A 22994-nucleotide genomic window follows, 5' to 3' on the forward strand; every position below is an offset into this window, starting at 1 on the left:
ATCATGGTTCACTACAGCCTTGATCTGCTGGGCTCGAGGAATCCTTCTGTATCAACCTCACAAGTAGCTAGGACTACAGGTGCGTGCCAACACGCCCAGCTAATCTTTTAAATGTTTTGCAGACACGGGGCGTCTCTTTATGTTGCCCAGGCTGGTCTTGAATCCTGGGCTCAAGTGATCTTCCTGCCTCGGCCCCACCAAAGTGCTGAGATTACAGGCATGAAGCCACTGCGTCTGGTCTCAATTTTTTTCTTTTGTTACTTGTCCTTTGGTCTCACAGCTAAGAAACTATTGCCTAATCCAAAGTCATGAAGATTTATAACTATATTTTCTTCTATGAGTATTTTAGCTTTAGCTTTACATTTAGGTCTTTGATTAATTTTGAACTAATTTTCATATGTGACATATGGGTTCAACTTCATTCTTTTGCATGTAATATACAATTGTTCAAGCACCACTTTTTAAACAAATTTATTTGGCCGGGCGCGGTGGCTCAAGCCTGTAATCCCAGCACTTTGGGAGGCCGAGACGGGTGGATCACGAGGTCAGGAGATCGAGACCATCCTGGTGAACATGGTGAAACCCCGTCTCTACTAAAAAATACAAAAAACTAGCCGGGCGAGGTGGCGGGCGCCTGTAGTCCCAACTACTCGGGAGGCTGAGGCAGGAGAATGGCGTGAACCCGGGAGGCGGAGCTTGCAGTGAGCTGAGATCCGGCCACTGCACTCCAGCCTGGGCGACAGAGCCAGACTCAGTCTCAAAAAAAAAAAAAAAAAAAAAAAAAAAAAAAAAAAAAAAAAAAAATTTATTTATTTATTTGGAGATGGAGTCTTGCTGTATCGCCCAGGCTAGAGTGCAATGGCACAATTTTGGCTCACTGCAACCTCCAGCTCCCGGGTTCAAGCGATTCTCCTGCCTCAGCCTCCAAGTAGTTAGGATTACAGGTACTCACCACCATGCCCGACTAATTTTTGTATTTCACTATCTTGGGCAGGCTGGTCTTGAACTCCTAACCTGGTGATCCACCCGCCTCAGCCTCCCAAAGTGCTGGATTATAGGCCTGAGCTAACATACCCGGCCTTTTTTTTTTTTTTTTTTTGAGATGGAGTTTCACTCTTGTCGCCCAGGACGGAGTGCAGTGGTGCAATCTCGGCTCACTGCAACCTCTGCCTCCCAGGTTCAAGTGATTCTCCTGCCTCAGCCTCCCGAGTAGCTGAGATTACAGGCATGTGCCACCACATCCGGCTAATTTTGTATTTTTAGTAGAGATGGGGTTTCTCCATGTTGGTCAGGCTGGTCTTGAATTCCCGACCTCAGGTGATCCACCTGCCTTGGCCTCCCAAAGTGCTGGGATTACAGGTTTGAGCCACCAGACCTGGCCTTGTTTTTAAAATAGAGGCAGGGTCTCCTTATGTTGCCCAGGTTGGCTTTGAATTCCTGGGCTCAAGCAATCCTTCTGCTTCCCGAAGTGCTGGAATTACAGGGTGAGCTATCACATCCAGCCTGCTTTTACTTTCGAGACAGGGTCTCACTTTGTTGCCCAGGCTGGAGAGTGGTACCATTATAGTGCATTGCAGCCTTGAACTCCTGGGCTCAAGGGATCCTCCTGCCTTAGCCTCCCAAGAAGCTAAGGACTGCAGGTGTGTGCCACCATTCCCGGCTAATTTTTTATTTTTTTTGTAGAGACAGGGTCTTGCTGTGTTGCCTGGGGTGGTCTCTGACTCCTGTCCTCAAGTGATCTTCCTGTCTCGGCCTCCAAAAGTGTTGGGATTACAGATGTGAGCTACTGTGCCTGGCCTAAACTGTTTTAACGATAGCAAGACTATCTATGCTTCAGTAATAGGTTGGGTGTAAAAGTTGAAACCCTTAAAAGCAGCAGCTTCTTTTTTTTTTTTTTTTTTTTTTAATCATAGTAACTAATTGTTCTGTTTAATTTTCTCTTTTCCAGGAGTTCTCTCTCTCAGAACTCCTCTCCTTCTGTTCCAATCCAACTTAGCTCCTGGGACTTCCCTTTACTGTTTTCCTGAGTTGTATCTAGTGATTACTGGATGTTGTCAGATACCCTGATTTCCTCCTCATTTTGCTCGAGCACACGTTTAAGTAACTCTTTTTTTAAATTTATTTTTATTTTCTGAGATGGAGTTTTGCTCATTGTCCAGGCTAGAGTGCAATGGCACAATCTCAGCTCACTGAAACCTCCGCCTCCCAGGTTCAAGTGATTCTCCTGCGTCGGCCTCCAGAGTAGCTGGGATTACAGGCGCCTGCTACCATGCCAGGCTAATTTTTGTATTTTTAGTAGAGACGAGGTTTCACCATGTTGGCCAGGCTGGTCTTAAACTCCTGACATCGTGATCCACCCGCCTCAGCCTCTCAAAGTGCTGGGATTACAGGCGTGAGCCACCATGCCTGGCCTGCCAGTTTGATTTTTGTTCTTTTATGAGCTCCTTTTTTTCCTCTTTGGAAACTTAGAATCTTCTTTACATTTAGAGTTCAAACATTTCACATGGTTGAATTTTTTTTTTCTTTTAGTTCTGTAGTAGTGGATTCTTTCAGTTCTAGGAAATTTTCTTGCATTATTTTTTTCAATAATTTTCTGTCCTTCATTTACTTTGTTTTCTCTTTCTCACATAATATTAGTCCTGTTGAATTGATTCTTTATCTTATTTTCTCTCACAATTTCCACCTCTTTGTATATTTATTGTTTTTTTTTTTTTAACTGAGACAGGGTCTGGCTCTGTTGCCCAGGCTGGAGTGCAGTGGTGTTATTTCAGCTCACTGCAAGCTTGCAACCTCTGCCTCCTGGGCTTAGGCCATCCTCCCACCTCATTCACCTGAGTAGCTGGGATTACAGGCATACGCCACCACACTTGGCTTTTTTTTTTTTTTTTTTTTTTTTTTGTAGAGACAGGGTTTTGCCATGTTGCCCAGGCTAGTCTTGAACTCCTGGTCTCAAATGATCTGCCTGCCTTGGCCTCCTAAAGTGTTGGGATTGCGTACGTGAGCCACAGCACCGAGCCCTATTTTCTTTTTTGAAATAAGGTCTCTTGCTCCGTCACCCAGACTGGGGTGCAGGCTCCTAATGTGTTGGGATTACAGGCGCGAGCCACTGCACCCGGCCCTATTTTCTTTTCCTTTTCTTTTTTGAAGTCAGGTCTCTTGCTCTGTAACCCAGGCCAGGGTGCAGCACCACCATCCTGGCTCACGGCTCCCTTGACCTCCCAGGATCAGGCAATACTCACACCCCGGCCTCCTGAGTAGCTGGGGTGTCCTCCAGGATGTCATGTGCACATCACCAGACCCGGTTAAGTTTTAAAACAGTTTTTACAGAGACAAGGTCTCACTACGTTGCCCAGGCTCCTTCTATTTTCTTTAAAAGTTCAGTGATTTTATCTTTCAATATTTTAATTAAATTTATAATTTGGCAATTTATTTTAAATTTCAAGATCTACTTTTAAACCTTGGATTGTTACTTCATCTGAGTATGCTAGTATACTAATTAGGTTTTCCTTTCTACATTCTCTGAGGTTTCTGTTTATCTCCCCCACACTCCATGTTGGAGACTTCTCTTAAAAATCTAATAACGCTTAGTTGTCTGTTCATACATAAGATGAGGCAGTTGGAATGCTGATGGGGAGTCTTGTGAACTTGGGAGGTGTCTTAGTCTATTTTATGTTGCTATAAAGGCATGCCTGCGGCTGGGTAATTTATAAAGAAAACGGGTTTATTTAGCTCACAATTCTGCAGGCTCTACAAGAAGCAAGGCACTAGCATCTGCTCAGTTCTGGTGTCATGCTGCATCAAAACATGGCGGAGAAGGTCAAGGAAAAGTGTCTGTGCACATGCAAAGAGAAATCAAACCCGAGGTGAGTCCTGGCTTTAGAACAAGCCACTCTCAAAGGAGCAAATCCATTCTCCTGATAACCAATGTAGTGTCGCAAGTGTGAGAACTCACTATTGTAAGAATGACACCAAGTCCTTCATGAAGAATCTGCCCCCATGACCCACACATCTCCCACCAGGACCCACGTCCCAATACTATCACACTGGTAATCAAATTTCAACATAGATGTGGTCGAGACAAAAATACCACATCCAAACCACAGCAGGAAGTTCCTGCCAACCTGCCCAACTTCACTTTACAGTGGGTGGGTAGGAAATCAGCTATTGTGCTAGAATAAAGAATGCTTTACTCTTAGGCCATTCAATACTCAGTTAGCCCAAATCTCCCCAGATTATCAGAATACTTAATTTTAGCCTGGGATAAATGCCTAGATATTGTATCTGAGACAGAGGGAGAGTTCTGTTCTTCCTCATATAGACCTTTATTTAGTCTCCCTGTTCTCAATCCTGCTTCTCACTCTCGCTCTGTCTTGTAGGTATCTCCAAATCTCGGTCTCCCTAAAGCAGTTCTGGGCTGACAGCCCCCCCTTCCTTTCTGCAGCACCCTCTACACCCATTCCACATTATGGTTTTCTTCATTTTATTTTGTCAGACCACACTTACTTTTCACATGTCGAATTGAAAAACAATTATCTTCCGATGCCCCCCTTCTCCTTTTCTATTTTGTATCATTTTTATTTATCATCATTTTATGGGGTCTCAGGAAGAAGAGGCAGTAAATACATGTGCTTGGGTAGCTAGCTTTAACAAAAAATCCTAAATGTAGGTTTTAAAAAAGATCTCTGGAGCAGGGTAGGAAAATAATATTTGTTGCCAGTGTGGTGGCAAAAAATAAAAAATAAAAATCTGAATCTGTGTTAGGACAGTATTTCTGTGTATAACATAGCGCTCAGCAACTTAACTCTCCAGATCCACGTATTTTAAGGACACGATGTATCTCAGACACCGACTTCAAACCTCACTTTACAGTTAGTAAGACCACAAGTAGAATGATTTGCCTGAGGCCACACAAGTAGACAGTGGGAGAATGAGAACAGAAAGATCTATTGACTCTCAGTTCAATTTTCTCTTACCTTACCACACTGCTAGGGAGTAACAAGATGGGCAGATCACGAGTCAGATGAGAAAAGTCAAAGGATGACTTTTCCTGGGTAAATAGCCGGATGTCCAAGAAATGAAATGCTGGTCTGGCAGCACATCGTCTAACAGTTGGTAGTCGTATGTGGGAAGTACTGAATGGAGAGATGACAGCAGGCCCAGGAACTGCAATCATCCAAGTGCATGTCGATCCTGGGAGGGAACAATTAAGAGTCCGGGCAGGATGAAAAACAGTAGAAACGGGTGAGTGAATGCATGTGAACGCAGAGGAGCGACTGGAATTTGTTAGTGGGATTATGAGGCAGTGGTTAATTACGGTGGCGGAGGTGAGTAGGAGTAAAATGATGGCTTTTAACTCCTTTTAAGGACACCGAGAATTATTTTAATAAACACTGGAAGGCTGGGAATAAATATAATTCACACCATTCTTACTTTCTTGATTTAGAGATAAGCTTATCTACATCCTTAAATTAATGGCCGTAGCTACCCTCTGCATGGTTCCAAAAAAAAAAAAAACCAAAACCCAAACCGGCTGCGAGTCTGCACGAGAAAACCGGGTTGCTCCAGGCCCCAGCCGCCCGCCGACTCGCCTAGCTGTCGGAGGCCAAATACACAGCTCCCGAAGCCGCGTCGGGCACCGCGCAGGGTCGGAACCGGGACACTAATTTCCGCCCACGCTCCCCGCGTCCGGGCCGGATCACCACAGAACACGACGTCCATTGCTGGGGTCCTCGGCGATGCCCGTGTGCGCAGCCCCGCGAGTCTCAGGTCAGATGGCCGCTCATTTCGCGGCCACGTTCCGCCAAGCTAAGGGGCAAAAAACCAGCTTTGGTGGAACAAAGCGTGCCCCCAGCAGCCACGGTCGGTCCCCGCGCTGGTCCCGCGGCGCTGGGCGGCCCCGGGCGCGGGTAACGGGCCACGGGAAGAAGGGGGCGGGGCGCCACTTAGGTTCGGGAAGACGCGACGCGGCTCCTCGGGCTTCCAGCGTCCACTTCCTACGGCAAGCGGGAAGAGACAAGCGCCGCCCCGCGCTCGCGGAGCCGACCCCGGCTCTCCCCTCCCGGGCCGCAGGGGTCGTGTGTGTGAGTGGGTACGCGTGTGTGTACGCAGGGCTGCTCCGCGCCTCTCGCTCGGTTTCGGTGCTGATCGACCACCGCGGCGCCGAATTTCCCCCGCTTCCCAGTTCCTCACCCGCGTGTCCCGGAAGGCGCCCGGAGGCCCCCTGGCCGCCGCGTCACGCTCCCGGGAGGCTGAGGGAAAGGGAGGCAGCCGGGCCGGGAGCCCGGGGAGGCGCGCTGCGCCCGCGGCGGGGCTGGGGGCGGGGCTAGGTGTCTCGCGCAGGGGGCGGGGCGCGGTGACGTCGCGGGCGCCCGGGCCGTGCTGTGGCGGCGGCGGCGGCGGCGGTAGTGGCGGTGGCGGCGGTAGTGGCGGCGGCGGCGCCCGGGCGGCAGCGGCGGCAGCAGCAGCAGCGGCAGCCCTGAGAAGGGTGAGACGGGCGCGACGGCGGCGGCAGCGCGGAAGTCGCGCGGGACCCAGAGCTTCCCCCGTGTCGCTAGCGCTGAGGCTTTTGCCTTTCCTGCCCAGCTTCTTGCTCACGGCCCGGGCTGGGCTGGGCGACGCGCCCCCGGGGAGGGGCGGAGCTGTAGGTGAGGCTTCGCGACCCCCTCCCCCTCCCGGCCAGCCCGGGGGTGGGGAGGGGCGGGCCCCACCCAGACCACGGCGCCCACCCGCGGGCTCCACCCAGCCGGGCTCCGGGATTGGGCGGGAGCCGAGGCGGTGGATGTGGGGATCCTGGGGCGGGAGGTCGGGGACTGGGGTCTGGGGCTCTGGGCACTTGGGGAGCGGAGGGGGGGAGGCTTAGGACTAGTGAAGCTGCGGACCAGGTAGTGGGCAGACGGAGAAATTGGGGAGCCATGAGGTTGGGGTGCGGTCAGGGTGGATCTTTGGGTTAGGTGAGTGATGTAAAATGCTGAAGATGATTCTTTTCTTTTTGATGAAATGGTGAGATAAAAGATGAAGTGTTGTATTTCAAAAGGACGATGAGCCGTGCATGTTACCTTTGAGGCAGTCGGAGAACCTATTTTATTGCACTGGATCTGTCACGTTTCTACTTTAGAGTTCGATTCTTTTCCTTCTAGCGGGGTGGATGGGGGCTCGGAGAGGGAAGGTGCTTTGGCTCAGGTAAACTGAGTGTGGATGGATCTGAAAGTTTTACACCCAAGAAGAGGGAAATCTTCGGTTTAGACAACTTCGTTCTGGCAGCCACCATTTGGGTCGCATTACTCTTAGCTCCTTCAAGGTGGTGTCTTCCAGGTTTTTTATCCCCCTGTGCCTAAAAGATCTCTTTATACCACCCTTTTACAGGCTGTATCCTGGTCCCTTGAGAGAAGGCCCCAGATCAGGTGGTTGCTTTGAAAGGCACGTTTCTGAATAATAGTTGCAGGTGGTTGTGGTTGACTACTTTGGGTGGATCAAGTGAACAATTTGAACAGTTCTGTTGGAGCTAATTATATGAAAAAATGCTGAAATGTTTTAAAGTACAACCGTCTTTTACAGCGTGTTGCCCAGCAAACCTTGACTTTTAGACATTTTGTGTTCAGTGCTAAATTGTTGAAATTTTATTTCTCCGTTTGCAGTTATACTTCTTGCGGTCTTTATTAAAACACTTTAAAATGAAATGGAACTTTTTTTTTGGTAGGTCCCTGAATTTCAGAGAAATGTTCTTGGAGTCAAGTGCTTTAAAAACATTTTGGGGGCATGTGTCTCACTTTGTATGGAAATATTACTAAGAATAAGCAGTGTTCCATGTTCTTCACATCACTTTTTCACAACTTAGCACTGTAAATCAGAATCTTGTTTTCTGGATTCCTGCCCCCTGTTAGATTACAATATTCACTGGCTCTACTTATCAGTTAGTGTCATTTAAGCTATTTCTTGTTCAGAAAACAGGTCCCATGATAGACATGTATTATGTAATGGATGGAAGTAGACATGGCTCTCAATAATTCATTAATGGAGGAAGAGGAGCTGTCAGAAAGTGGGATTTAAGCAGTGACTTTCCCAAGGCTTACCCAGTTTTTTTGGAAAAATAGCCAGAGAAGTGTTTTCCTTAACCCAAAAGAGAAATATACAGATACGAATTTCAGTAGTTGCAGATCAGTGCTTTTTCTAAGTGCCTACTTGATGAGCAGATTATTGTCTTCCAGCAAATACTTCTACTTTGTAGAGAGGTATGGGAAACAGGACATAATAGGTATTAAGTGAGAAAGTGTGTGGTCCAATTTATAATTATAAATAAATAACTGTATTCAGTTAATTCATTTGATAAAGTGAATAGTTTTGACTTTGGATTAGTTAGAAGGAAAACTTAAAATTGACATATCTAGTTTTGGCTTTTAAATTATACATAAACTTAATTAAGTGGGACAAATGTGAACTAAGATACTGGGTAAAACTTGTGTGTACTCCTAAAATGACATTTGCATGGCTGGTAGTAAGCTGTGATTCTTGTCCTTGTAGGAATGAAATCACATAATTTAGGGAAAGTCTAAGGTTAAGGTAAGCTATTTCTTTCTTTCTTTTTTTTTTTTTTTTTTTTGAGACGGAGTCCCGCTCTGCCGCCTGTGCTGGAGTGCAGTGGCCGGATCTCAGCTCACTGCAAGCTCCGCCTCCCGTGTTCCCGCCATTCTCCTGCCTCAGCCTCCCGAGTAGCTGGGACTACAGGCGCCGCCACCTCGCCCGGCTAGTTTTTTTGTATTTTTTAATAGAGACGGGGTTTCACCGTGTTGGCCAGGATGGTCTCGATCTCCTGACCTCGTGATCCGCCCGTCTGGGCCTCCCAAAGTGCTGGGATTACAGGCTTGAGCCACCGCGCCCGGCCAAGTAAGCTATTTCGTTTAGCATTTCTTGTGCCTACATTTTATTTTTCAAAAAATGTTGCTTGCTAGTCATTACTTGTGATATCCTTGTTGAGTCTACTGAGGTGTTTTTTTTTTTCCTTTATTACCTATGTCATAGATAAGTATGCCAGTCTGTTAATTCAGCATTAATACTGCAAACTTAAAAGTGAAGGTTCTCAACTGGGCTCTGTGGCTCACGCTTGTAATCCCAGCACTTTGGGAGGCCGAGGCAGGCGGATCACAAGGTCAGGAGTTCAAGACTAACCTGGCCAAGTGAAACCTCATCTCTACTAAAAATACAAAAATTAGGCAGGCATGGTGGCGCACACCTGTAACCCCAGCTACTCGGGAGGCTGAGGCAGAAGAATCGCTTGAACCTTGGAGGTGGAGGTTGCAGTGATCCGAGATTGCGCCACTGCACTGCAGCCTGGCTCACAGAGCGAGACTCTGTCTCAAAAAAAAAAAAAAAAAAAGTGAAGGTTCTCATAGCAACAGCTGCTCGGTTTTACACTATGTTTACTTTTAGAAGTAGTATGAGAGTTGTTAAATGTGTATTTTACACATATTCCATCAGAAACACTAGTGGAGAAAGATCAAGGAATGAAGTATTTTGGTCAAGAATCATTACATTGATTATCAGTTTTCAGAGACATATAATAAAATAAACAGCATACAGATTATGTGGAATATAAGTGTTTTTCTTTTTCGTGTGTGTGTGGGGAATATAATTGAAATTTGTTGCTCACCAAGTGTTTCAGTGTATTAGAGTGTGGGTTCTGGGGTCAGGGTGCCTGAGTTCAAATCCTGGCTTTGCCATGGTATGATGTAGGGCAAACTGCTTAATGTTGTTTATATCCTAGCCTTAACCTGTGCCTTAATTTCTTCATCTGCAAAATAGAAATAATAACAGTAGTACCTAACCTCTTAAACTGGTTAAATGAATATGAATTAATTCATGTATTTAGAACACTTTGGGCACATAATTAGCTGGTTCACTAACATCATTTGAAGTTTTACTGTGAATACTATTTTTACTTAATAAGTATGTATTAAATACATATTATGTACCCCATATCCCAGATGCTGGTATCGTAGTAGTGAACAGGTCTCCCAGCACTTTGGGAGGCCGAGGTGGGAGGATGGCCAGGCACTGTAGCGACACCATGTCTCTACAAAAATAAAAAAATTAGGCCAGGCGCGGTGGCTCACGCCTGTAATCCTAGCACTTTGGGAGGCTGAGGCGGGTGGATCATGAGGTCAGGAGTTCGAGACCAGCCTAGTCAACATGGTGAAACCCCATTGCTACTAAAAATACAAAAAAATTAGCTGGGGGTGGTGGCACATGCCTATAATCCTGGCTACTCGCAAGGCTGAGGCAGGAAAATCTCTCGAACCCAGGAGGCGGAGGTTGCAGTGAGTGGAGATCGTCCCATTGCACTCCAGCCTAGGCGACAAAGGAAGACTCTGTCTTAAAAAAAAAAAAAAAAAATTAGCATGGCAGTATGTGCCTACAGTCTCAGCTACTCAGGAGACTGAAGCAGGAGGATCACTTGAGTTTGAGGTTGCAGTGAGCTGTCATTCCGCCATTGCATTCCAGCCTGGGTGACAGAGGGAGGGAGGCTATCTCAAATAAATAATAAATAAATAAAAGTAAGGGCAGTAGTCAGTAGCTTATGTTGTACTGTTTCAGGTGAGAGTGTCTCTGACCAAGGCGAAATGCTGAGAAGGGGTTGGATTTTGGATATATTTTGAGGGTAGACCTATAGAATTTGTTGGTGATTGTTTGTGGGATGTGGGCCAGACAGAAGAATAAAGAGTAAGGTTGGCCTGAGTAACTAGAAGAATAAAGTTGCCGGTAACTTAAATGGAGATGGTAATTGGTGGAGCGTGTTTGTGGAGAAACCAGAAGTTCAGGGAGATGTCCAGGAAGAGTGAGAAATGTGACTGTTTGCAGCTTATTTGTAGTACTTACAATTGTGAGATAGGTGAGATCATCAGGGGAGTGAATTTTGGTAGAGAAGAGATCCAAGCATCTGAGCCTTGGGGGCTGATTCATTCCCTTATTCATGCAGAAGCTACTTAGTGAGTATGGTTCTTCTGTGTACCTTTTTAGGCATTGGGGATATAAACCTGACAAAAATCGTCACCTTCATGAAACTTACCTTCTAGATACATGGGGGGAAATGAAGAGGAACCAGTAGAGTGATGAGAAATAATTGAGTTCGGAGGAAAACCAGGGGAGTATGATGTTCTAGAAGTGAAGGAAAGGAAGCTTTCAAGAAGGAGGGAACGATCAACTGTGTCATTGTTTAAAGTTGTGTCAGAATGTTGAGTAAGAGAATTCTGCTTAATTATAATGTCTAATAACAGAGAAATGACTAAATATGTTTTAGTGTGAGATAGATGAAACAAATGTAAGAGTCTTTTACTTTTAGTTTTTTACTTCTCTGGGTTTTTTTTTTTTTTGAGAGGGAGTCTCGCTCTGTCGCCCAGGCTGGAGTGCAGTGGTGCAATCTCTGCTCACTGCAAGCCCCGCCTCCTGGGTTCACGCCATTCTCCTGCCTCAGCCTCCGGAGTAGCTGGAACTACAGGTGCCCGCCACCATGCTTGGCTATTTTTTTTTTTTTGGTTGTATTTTTAGTAGAGACAGGGTTTCACTGTGTTAGCCAGGATGCTCGATCTCCTGACCTCGTGATCCACCCGCCTCGGCCTCCCAAAATGCTGGGATTACAGGCATGAGCCACCGCGCCTGGCCTCATTCTCTGGGTTGACTTTTTTTTTTTAATACTTTATGTTCTAGGGTACCTGTGCACAAAGTGCAGGTTTATTACATATGTATCCATGTGCCATGTTGGTGTGCTGCACCCATTAACTTGTCATTTACATTAGGTATATCTCCTAATGCTATCCCTCCCCACTCCCCCCTTCCCGCTCCAGGTTGATTTTTAAGAAATATTTCAGCCAGGCACAGTGTCACATGCCTGTAGTCCCAGCTGCTCTGGAGGCTGAGGCAGGAGGATTGCTTGAGTCCAGGAGATCAAGGCTATAGTGTGCTGTGCTTACATATGTGTGTAGCCACTGCACTCCAGCCTGGGCAACATAGTGAGACCCCATCTCTAATTAAAAAAATATTCATTCTTTTCAGAACAAAATAGGCAACCTGGGAGTACTAAGGAAAGGTACATGACTTTTTATTGTTGTTAATTTTATGTACACTTATTTTAAGAAATAGGTAATATATGTGCTAAATTAGAAAGTGTAAGAGAATATACAGTTAAAAGTCTCCTATCCCATCTAGTTCTTTCTGTAGGCAATCACTGTTTGCAGTTTCTTGTTTTTTCTTTTTAACTAGTGAAATTTTGTGTAATATGACATTCCTTACCTAGTTTAAAATTGCATAAATATAAAAAATATTTTATCTTCCACTTTGATATTGAACACTGGCAATATTTTATACTTTTTGAGAAGGGTCTTTGTTATTCAGTCTGGAATGCAATGTTGTGGCTATAGCTTACTGCAACCTTGAATTCCTGGGCTCAAATGATCTTCCCACCTCAGCCTCCAGAGTAGCTGGGACTGTAGCCATGTGCCACCATGCCCGGCTAATTAAAAAAAAATTTGTAGAGAGACAAGGCGTCATTATGTTGCCCAGGCACTGTTTTAGAATAGATTATTTAAAAGATAGTTTTAGAAGCCTGTCAAGGGAAATAGTGACTGCTAGGATCAAACATGGATTCACTAAGTCACTTCAGACAGTAGTTGCCTAGAATTGACTTGGTTACTTGACTGATAAATAAAGGAAATGCAGTAGTTGGAATTTATCTAGACGTCAGCTAGGATTTTTCATGCCATCTTTGTGGAAAGTATGAACATATGTGTCCTAGATTTCTTGAGGTCAGGAACTATCTATTAGATACTTACTAAATACTTGGTGAATGAATGGATGCTAGCATAATAATGTGAATTCACAACCTGTTGAATGGCTGTCCCCAGGAAATACAGAAGTGCTTATTGAGGATCATGGGTTTGAGGAACTTGGCGTTAGACAACTCATCCATACATTTATTGAAATGACACAGGATGGTAGCAAAACTGGTGGCATAGAGGATAATGGCAGCTGTGAACTAGTTGCCAGCATATCCTCACTGAGTATGGGGGATGTCCAGGTGGTCATTAGCTGGTAGTGAAGAGGTAGAGGTCGAAGACTGTGCTGCTGAATGGCATGGGAATTAGACTAAGCCTTTTACATAAGGATTCGGGAACAGTGGTCTGGAACTGGCACTGGCAGAAAGGAAGGTACCGTCCTCATTTCCCAGTATTAGGTGTGGCGTGTAAGAGACTGAGTAGCTTTCTTTTAAAAGGACTGTATGAGAAGAGGTGTCCTGATTGGAAAGCCAGGTTTCAGTTAAGGCAGAGAGGTAGCAAGAACATTTCCCAAGGAAGTTGAGGGTCGAGGACTTTTACAGGAGTTTCTTTTTTGAGACGGAGTTTGGCTCTTTTTGCCCAGGCTGGAGTGCAATGGCGTGATCTCGGCTCCCCGCATCTCCGCCACCTGAATTCAAGCGATTCTCCTGCCTCAGCCTCCCGAGTAACTGGGATTACAGGCATGCACCACCATGCCTGGCTAATTTTGTATTTTTAGTAGAGACGGGGTTTCTCCATGTTGGTTAGGCTGGTCTTGAACTCCCGACCTCAGGTGATCCACCCGCCTCGGCCTCCCAAAGTGCTGGGATTACAGGCGTGAGCCACCACGCCTGGCCAGAGTTTCTTGATTAAAGAATGAAGTTCCATGAGAGTGTATTTTTCCACCCTATTGGTTCATGTTATCATCATTTAAACTTTAAAATGTCTCTTCATCTTGATAAAAGACTCCAGATTCATACTTTATTGCTTCAAGTTGCTCTCTGCTTTACAAACTGTTTGAGTTGTCTGCATTTGCTATATATCTCTGTTTCTTCACCTGTGACTTCCTTCTCAACCTATTTCTGTCTTGTTTCTATCGCCACCATTTCAGTGAAACTGAAAATAGCTAGTGAAAATACGTATGACAATAGCCAATGTCTATTTTATTGTTTATCCTGTTTTTGTTTAACCTCTTAGCAGCTGTAGTAGTTGTCTGTCGGCTAGGTAACAAATTACCCCTAACTTAAGAAACGTTTATTGTTTCCCAGTTTTTGTAGGTCAGGAATGTGGGTGTGGTTGGTACCTATGATGCAGGATCTCTTACAAGGCTGCAGTCATCTCAAAGCTCTACTTGGGGAGGCTGTTTCCAAGCTCACTCGCGAGGCAGTTGGCCTCAGGTCCTTGTTGGCTGCTTGCTGGAAAGATCAGTCCCTTGCCATTTGGGTTTCTGCATACGATTACTTAAAATATGATTACTTAAAATATGATATCTCGCTACTTCTGTATCAAAAGCTCTGTCAGGGAAGAGGACAGATATTAGCCAGAATCTTTTTGTAACCTTATCTTGGAAGTGATGTGCTATCACTTGATGTATTCTGTTATCAGCCAGTCACTAGGTCCGGCACACTCAAGGCGGGATTTCACAATGGCGTGAATACTGGGAGGCAAATCATTCGTAGCCATTTCAGTACTGCCTGCCACAGCAACATATGACAGAGGGGACACCTCTCCTTCCTTTGTAAAGCTCCCTCTTCTCTTGAGGTCTTCAGAGCCCTTTTCTGTTTTTCTTGCTGGTTCTCTGGGCTCTTTCTCTGTCACTTTTTTTTTTTTTGAGGCAGAGTCTTGCTCTGTCACCCAGACTGGGGTGCAGTGGCACAATCTTGGCTCACTGCAACCTCCGCCTCCTGGTTTCAAGTGATTCTCTTGCCTTAGCCTCTCGAATAGCTGGGATTACAGGCGTGCATCACCACGCCCAGCTAATTTTTGTATTTTTAGTGAAGATGGGGTTTCACCGTGTTGGCCAGGCTGGTCTGGAACTCCTGGCTTCAGGCGATCTGTCCGCCTCGGCCTCTCAAAGTGTTGGGATTACAGGCGTGAGCCACTGTGCCTGGCCTCTCAGTCACCTTTTGAGTCATTCTATGCTCATTTATTAAATGTTTGAATTTCTTTGGGGTTTCTCATCACTTTGTGTTTCGTTTTTCACCTATATGCTGAGTATTCATTTTTATGTCTTCAGTTTTTACCTCTCTCCTGAGTCTGAGGACCACTGTATCTAATTGCCACTGAATGTTTCCATTTGGATGCCGCTCAAACTGAGCACATCCAGAACAGAATGTATGATTCCTGCACTTCCTCTCGGGTTTCTTAATTTGTTAAAGGACACTACTGGGTGCTTAAGTGGAAATGTATGTGGGGTTCTTGATTTCTCCCTCTCTTCCACCTTCCATTTTACTATTCCTTTTTATTTTTTTTAAAGCCATGGCTGTTCAGTGATGGTGTGAATGTTTTTATGAGGTAGTGCGTCCTCTTCTAGGTTGCAGGCATTGAACCTGGTGCTAGGTGATTTTTTTTTTTTTTTTGAGATGGAGTTTCGGTCTTGTTGCCCAGGCTGGAGTACAGTGGTGTGATCTCGGCTCACCGCAACCTCCGCCTCCCGGGTTCAAGCGATTCTCCTGCCTCAGCCTCCCGAGTAGATGGGATTATAGGCATGCGCTACCATGTCCAGCTAATTTTGTATTTTTAGTAGAGATGGGATTTCTCCATGTTGGTCAGGCTGGTCTTGAACTCCCGACCTCAGGTGATCGGCCTGTCTTGGCCTCCCAGAGTGAGTGCTAGGATTCCAGGTGTGAGCCACCGTGCCCGGTCCACTAGGTGATTTTTAAGGTTCCTTCCAGTCTTGAGATACTGCGTGTGTAGCTATTAAAGATTTTTGAGTAGGAGATGCATGATCAGGGCTGTGCTTCAGAAAGGTGGCAACTCTTGAACAGTCATTTTTAGTTGTTCACCAAAGAATGAACCTAAACACCTGTATTCCTTTTAACTTTCTTTATTATGGTGTGCTAAGTGATGAATAGATAATTTTTATGTGACAGCCTTTTTGTATATATTATTTTTATTTTTTTCTCATTGTTATGCATTTATGTTTGGAAGCCCTTTTGCATGGAAGTAAGGTAATCAGGCCAGGCGCAGTGGCTCACGCCTGTAATCCCAGCACTTTGGCAGACTGAGGTGGGTGGATCACTTGAGGCCAGGAGTTCAAGACCAGCCTGGCCAACCTGGCGAAAACCCATCTCTACTAAAAAATAAGAAAAACTACCTGGGTGTGGTGGTGCATGCCTGTAATCCCAGGTACTCTGGAGGCTGAGGCACAAGAATTGCTTGAACCCTGGAGGCGGAGGTTGCGGTGAACCGGAATTGTACCACTGCACTCCAGCCTGGGTGACAGAGCGAGACCCCGTCTCAAAAAAAAAAAAAACCCAATGGGACGAAAATTTGTGACCTTAAATTAAGTGTCTGCCATCCTGGCCAACATGGTGAAACCCTGTCTCTACTAAAAATACAAAAATTAGCTGGGCGTGGTGGTGCACGCCTGTAGTCCCAGCTATTTGGGAGGCTGAGGCAGGAGAATCGCTTGAACCTGGGACGCGGAGGTTACAGTGAGCCGAGATCACGCCGTTGCACTCAGCCTGGTGACAGAGCGAGATTCCATCTCAAAAAAAAAAAAAAAATTAAGTATCTCTGAAATTGTAAAAATTTCTCAAGAAATAAAAGTCAGACCTTAAACATAATTTTACTGTAGGAATATAATTTATCTTTTGAAGGAATTCTTTCTTGAAGCCATTAGTTATGTATTTATTTTTAATTAATTAACTTTTTTTTTTTTTTTTGAGATGGAGTTTTGCCCAGACTGGAGTGCAGTGGCATGATCTCGTCTCATGGCAACCTTCGCCTCCCAGGTTCAAGCGATTCTCCTGCCTCAGCCTCCCAAGTAACTGGGATTACAGTCATAGGCAACCACACCTGGCTAATTTTTGTTTTTAGTAGAGATGGAGTTTCACCATGTTGGCTAGGCTCGTCTCAAACTCCTGACCTCAGGTGATCTGCTCGCCTCAGCCTTGCAAAGTGCTGGGATTACAGGCGTGAGCCACCGTGCCCAGCCTATTTTTAATTTGTTTTTTAGAGAGAGGGTCTCACTCTGTTGCCCAGGCTGGATGCAGTGGTGAGATCAAAGCTCACTGCATCCTCAAACTCTTGGGCTCAAGTGATCCTCCTGCCTCAGCCTCCTCAGTAGCTGGGACGACTGGTGCTTGCCACCTTGCCTGGATAATTTTAAAAATTGTTTTTTGTGGAGATTGGGTTTTGTTTTTTTGCCCAGGCTGGTATCGAATTCATAGCTTCAAATGATCCTCCTGTCTTGGCCTCCCAAAATGCTGGGATTACAGGCATGAACTATTGCTCCCGGCCTTGAAGCCCTTCTTGAATGTAACACATATGTAGAAAAGTATGTAAAACAAAAGGAAAGCTTTACAATGTATGAATCAGACACTTGTGCAACCATGATGTGGGTCCAGCATTAGGACCTCACTGGCATTCCACAAGCTTTCCTTGAAGCTTCCCAGTCACAGCCCAGTCCTTGTCTCGTAAAGGTAATCTCTGTCCTGATTGTAGGGGAATTACCTTCTTGCTTTTTTCTGTGTGTGTAGACCTTTTTAGTTTCGGCATAGTTTTGACTGTTTTGCATCTTCATGTGCATGGAATCATATTGTATGTATTCACGTCTGGCTTCGACTCAACATTTTGTTTGTAAGATTTAGATTTGTATGCAGCTGTACATTTTCATTGCTAAATAGTATTCTGTTGTATAAATATACTATAGTTTATTATATTACTGATGGATGTTTAGGTTGTTTCTATTTTTGGGCCATTATGGATTATGCCACTATGACTATTCTTGTAAAGTCTTTTTTTTTTTTTCTGAGACGGAGTCTCACTCTGTTGCCCAGGCTGGAGTGCAGTGGTGTGATCTCTGCTTACTGCAACTGCCGTCTCCTGGATTTAGGCGATTCTCCTGCCTAAGCCTCCTGAGTAGCTGGGATTCCAGGCGCCCACCACCACACCCAGCTGTTTTTTGTATTTTTGGTAGAGATAGGGTTTTGCCATGTTGACCAGACTGGTCTCGAACTCCTGGCTTCAAATGATCCACCTGCCTCAGCCTCTCAAAGTGCTGGGATTGCAGATGTGAGCCCCCGTGCCCGGCTTTTTTTTTTTTTTTTTGAGACAGTTTCGCTTTGTCACCCAGACCGGAGTGCAGTGTTGTGATCATGGCTCACTGCAGCCTTGACCTTCTGGGCTCAAGTGATCCTCCTACCTCGGCCTCCCAAGTAATTGGGACTACAGGTGCATACCACCATGCTTGGCTATTTTTTTTTTTTTTTTGGTACTTTTTTGTAGAGGTGGAGTTTTATCCTGTTGCTCAGGCTGGTCTTGGAACTCCTGAGCTCAAGTGATCTGCCTGCCTTGGCCTCCCAAAGTGCTGGGACTACAGGTGTGAGCCACTGCACCTTGCCTTGTGCACGTGTTTTAGTGCATATGTGTATATAATTCTTTTGTGTATTTAGCCAGCAGTGAAAGTCCTGGGTCGTCGGATATGCATATGTACAATTTTAGATAATTGCCAAACAGTATTCCTCATCTGTGGTTGTACAAAATTACATGCCCCAAAGAGTGTTTGAGAGTTCATTTTGTTCCATATCTTTGCCAATACTTAGTATTGTCAGTATTATTAACTTTAACCATTCTGGTGGATTTATAGTAGTATCTCTTGGTTTTAATCTGCATTTTCACTTATTACTAATGAGGTTGAATAATTTTATTTTGGTTACTTAGGAAACCTTTTGTGAAATGCATATTCAAATGTCTTGCCCCAATTTTTTTTTTTTCCTTATTATGGGAGTTGCTTATATATTTTGGATATGATCCCTTCTTTGGTTATTTGTGTTGCAAATATTTCCACCTCACTCTGTGGCTTGCCATTTAAGACTTCTTAAGGAGGCCAGGCACTGTGGCTCTTGCCTGTAATCCCAACACTTTGAGATGCTAAGGAGGGTGGATTGCTTGAGTCCAGGAGTTCGAGACCAGCCTGGGCAACATAGTGAAACCCTATCTCTATGAAAAATACAAAAAAAAGAAAAAAAAAGAAAAGAAATATGTTAGGACCCTGATTAGAATTTAATTGGATTTGTAGATTAATTTGGGTAGAACTACTTTTTTGTAATGTGGAATCTTTGACTAATTGAATATGATATCCCTGTTATTTATGTTGTATTTCATATCTCTCAGTAATGTTTTATAGTTTTCTGTGCAGTATTACACATCTTTTGTTAAATTTAGTCCTAAGTATCTGATGGTGTCATAAATAGAATTCCTTTTTGTTTTTTTTTTTTGAGACGGAGTCTCGCTCTGTCACCCAGGCTGGAGTGCAGTGGCCGGATCTCAACTCACTGCAAGCTCCGCCTCCCGGGTTCACGCCATTCTCCTGCCTCAGCCTCCCGAGTAGCTGGGACTATAGGCGCCCGCCACCTCGCCCGGCTAGTTTTTTGTATTTTTTAGTAGAGACGGGGTTTCACCGTGTTAGCCAGGATGGTCTCGATCTCCTGACCTCGTGATCCGCCCGTCTCGGCCTCCCAAAGTGCTGGGATTACAGGCGTGAGCCACCGTGCCCGGCCCATAAATAGAATTCTAAGATCAAAGTTATTTTACTTTTTTTGTTGGTATGTTGAAATAAAACTGAATTTTGAGTACTGACTCTGTATTTTGCCGATCAAGCTTTATAATAATTTTATCTGTAGATTCTTTTGGCTTTCCAACTTATATAACCATATCATTTGTGAACAATGACTGTTTTCTGTTTTTCTTCGCAATTCTTACACCTTTTTCTTTTCTTCACTGGCTAGGATTTCTGGCACGTTGTTGAATAGAGATAGGAGACGTCATTGTCCTTTCCCATCTCGAAGGGAAATCGTTCAACTTTTCATTGTTAGGTATGATGTTGTCAAGCACACTTCCACAAGACAAGGCAAGGCTAAGACCTTGCCTGTCTGATTTGACTGGCAGAGATAGAGCGAGCCTCTTCAGACTCAGACAGTTTCTCTGTTACATCGTCAGCAGAAGGAAGAAGAAGCCAAAGGTGCCTGCTCCCTGTGATCTTTGTCCCACACACCACAGCAAGAGGGGCTGACACCTGCAGTGTGGGCTGTGGGTACTCTGTTAATGAGGAGCCTATTCTGGACTGCTGCTAAGGGGTTTTGTATTCTACAGCTCTGCTCTAAGTTAGGCAGGGCTGAAGGTTCTATGCCTTGTCAGAACCCAGGATGCCATGAGAAACTGTCTCATGACAGGTTCTAAGGAAGGCAGGGAAGAGGGGACCTGGGAGCTGCTCTGTATCGGCCTTCCACCGTCTGCTGTCCTGGGAGGATCACAGGGCATTCCTCCCAGACTCAGATAAGCTGCAGGTCACCAGAACACTGTGGTGGAACTGTTTCCCTACGGATGTTTGTTACAGTTGCTTTTGCACATGTCCTTTATTAGATTGAGAAAGTTTCCTCCTATACCTAGATTTTTATTCATTAGTAAATGTTAAAATCTGTCCAATGTGTTTCACGTCTATTGAGATTGGATGCTTTTCCCCGCTTTCAACCCATTATTATGGCCAGTTACATGGATTTAAAAATTCATTTCTACTGGTTAACAAATTTCCTTCCTCTCCTCTCCTCTCCTCTCGTCTCCTCTCCTCTCGTCTCCTCTCGTCTCCTCTCGTCTCCTCTCTCTCCTGTCCTCTCCCCTCCTCTCCTCTCCTGTCCTCTCCCCTCCTCTCCTGTCCTCTCCTCTCCTCTCCTCTCCTCCTCTCCTCTCCTCTCCTCTCCTCTCCTCTCCTCTCCTCTCCTCTCCTCCCTCTCCTCTCTCTCCTCCCTCTCCTCTCCTCTCCTTCCTCTCTTTCCTTCCTTTCCTTTCTTTCTCTCCTTTCTTTCTTTCTTTCCTTTCTATGGAGGCTTGCCCTGTCATCCAGGCTAGAGTGCAGTGGCGTGATCTTGGCTCTGGGTTCAAACGATTCTCCTGCTTCAGCCTCCCAAGTAGCTGGGATTACAGGTGCCCGTCCCCACGCCCAGCTGATTTTTGTATTTTTAGTAGAGACGGGGTTTCACCATGTTGGCCAGGCTGGTCTTGAACTCCTGGCCTTGTGATCCACCTGCCTTGGCCTCCCAAAGTGCTGGGATTACAGACGTGAGCCACCGTGTTCGGCTGGTTAACAAATTTCTAAGCATTTTTTTCCTTTGAAAGATTTTACTTACTTGAAAAAAAATTACTGTTGATGACTTTCTTCCCTCTGGCTGCCTCCCTTTTTCTGTGTGTGTGTGTATAAATTTTTATTTTTTTCCTCATTGTTCTTATAGAATTCAGGTTGCTGAACTTTTCAAGGAAGAAAGACCGTATTTAACTTCTGATTCATCTTTAAGAAGTTGTAATTAATGGTCCGAGAGACTCATAGGGGTTTCTTCTGAAGTAAGAAGCAGCTATGTTTTACATCTTCAGATGCCACGTGGGTGACTTTTCTACCTTCATGGTAGTATTCACTTTACTTTCATTAAAGGGAAGTCATTTTGAGTACTTAAAATTGGTTTCCATCCCTTTTCTAAACTTAAAACGTTTTTAAAGAAATCTTTATTTATTTATTTTCACCTGGAGTCTCTCTCTGTCGCCCAGGCTGGAGTGCAGTGGTGCTATCATGGCTTACTACAGCCTCGACCTCCCAGGCTCAAGCGATCGTCTTGCATCAGCCTCCCGAGTAGCTGGGACTACAGGAGTGTACCACCACACCCAGCTAATTTTTTGTAGTTTTTGTAGAGATGGGGTTTTGCCGTGTTGCCCAGGCTGCTCTCAAACTCCTGAGCTTAAGTGATCTACCCACCTTGGCCTCCCAAAGTGTTGGGATTACAAGCATGAGCCACCATACCTGGCCTCTTTTCTGAACTTTTATATGAAATTTAGGCTGTACCTTTGCTTGATGTTATTATCCCTTGCATTTAGATATAAAGTTATTAAACAGAAAAAGTTACCGAGGGTGGATAATGATTGGCGATTTCATGTGATTTTTCTGGTGGTTACTGTAGTCAGTTTTATAGTATTGCCAAGTTTCTGGTTCTGTTCTGAATAATGCGATCGTTTCTTCTTATGCTTTGGGACTGATAGTTTTTGTAGAGCAGCGGTTCTTACTGGGTTTCCTGTTACTTTTAAAATAAATTAATTGAAAATGGGCATAAATTATTTGTTAAGTTTGAACTTGACAAATGCAGGTAAAGTATAATGATATTATATTTCTGTACAGCAAGTATATACATATACATAGATATTTTAAATCACCAATCAGGATTTCCTTCCAAAGTTCAGAATTAGGTTTTGATTCTTAACAGTTTATATTATAATAATTGTTGTTATTACTTTTTTTTTGAGATTCTTAACAATTTATATTAAAATTCTTATTACCTTTTTTTTTTTTGGAAGCAGAGTCTCGCTCTGTCGCCCAGACTGGAGTGTAGTGGCGCAATCTCGGCTCACTGCAACCTCCGCCTCCCGGGTTCAAGCAATTCTCTGCCTCAGCCTTCTGAGTAGCTGGGATTACAGGCTCCCGCCACCACGCCCGGCTTATTTTTGTATTTTTAGTAGAGATGGGGTTTCACCACTTGGCCAGGCCGGTCTTGAACTCCTGACCTCGTGATTCACCCACCTTGGCCTCCCAAAGTGCTGGGATTACAGGCATGAGCCACCGCGCCCGGCCAGTATTATTACTATTTTTTGGAACAGATTTTTCTCGCTCAGGATGGAGCTCATTGCAGCCTCAAATTCTTAGGCTTAAGCGATCCTTCTACCTCAACCTTCCGAGTAGCTGGGACTGTAGGCACGCACCAGCATGTCTGGCAATTTTTCTGTTTTTTGAGACAGGGTGTTACTCTGTCACTTAGGTGCAATTTCAGCTCACTGTAGTCTTGACCTTCCACTCTTAAGCGATCTACCCTCCTCACCTCCTGCATAGCTGGGACTCTAGGGTTGTGCCACCATGCCCAGCTCATTTTTTTAATTTTTTTTGTTTTGTTTTTAAGAGACAGGGTTTTGCCATGTTGCCCAAGTTGGTCTCAAAAC

The 22994-nt window shown here is 44.8% G+C and overlaps 1 protein-coding gene across 12 annotated transcripts in view; it reads left to right on the forward strand.

Annotated features, from left to right (window-relative positions):
* The first annotated feature begins 5327 nt into the window (after nucleotides 1-5327).
* ERC1 (ELKS/RAB6-interacting/CAST family member 1) overlaps nucleotides 5328-22994 on the forward strand; it is a 534923-nt gene continuing 517256 nt past the window's right edge. For 9 of the 12 annotated variants that reach the window (XM_050747039.1, XM_050747032.1, XM_050747041.1 and 6 more), the window contains exon 1: nucleotides 6319-6644. The gene's annotated coding sequence lies outside the window, so the exon portion shown is untranslated. Of the gene's footprint in view, nucleotides 5767-6318; nucleotides 6645-22994 lie in introns of those variants that run through there. The other 3 variants (XM_050747034.1, XM_050747042.1, XM_050747035.1) reach the window with 2 other exon arrangements.

Source organism: Macaca thibetana, chromosome 11 (assembly GCF_024542745.1).
Source record: "Macaca thibetana thibetana isolate TM-01 chromosome 11, ASM2454274v1, whole genome shotgun sequence".
Classification (NCBI taxonomy): Eukaryota; Metazoa; Chordata; class Mammalia; order Primates; family Cercopithecidae; genus Macaca; species Macaca thibetana.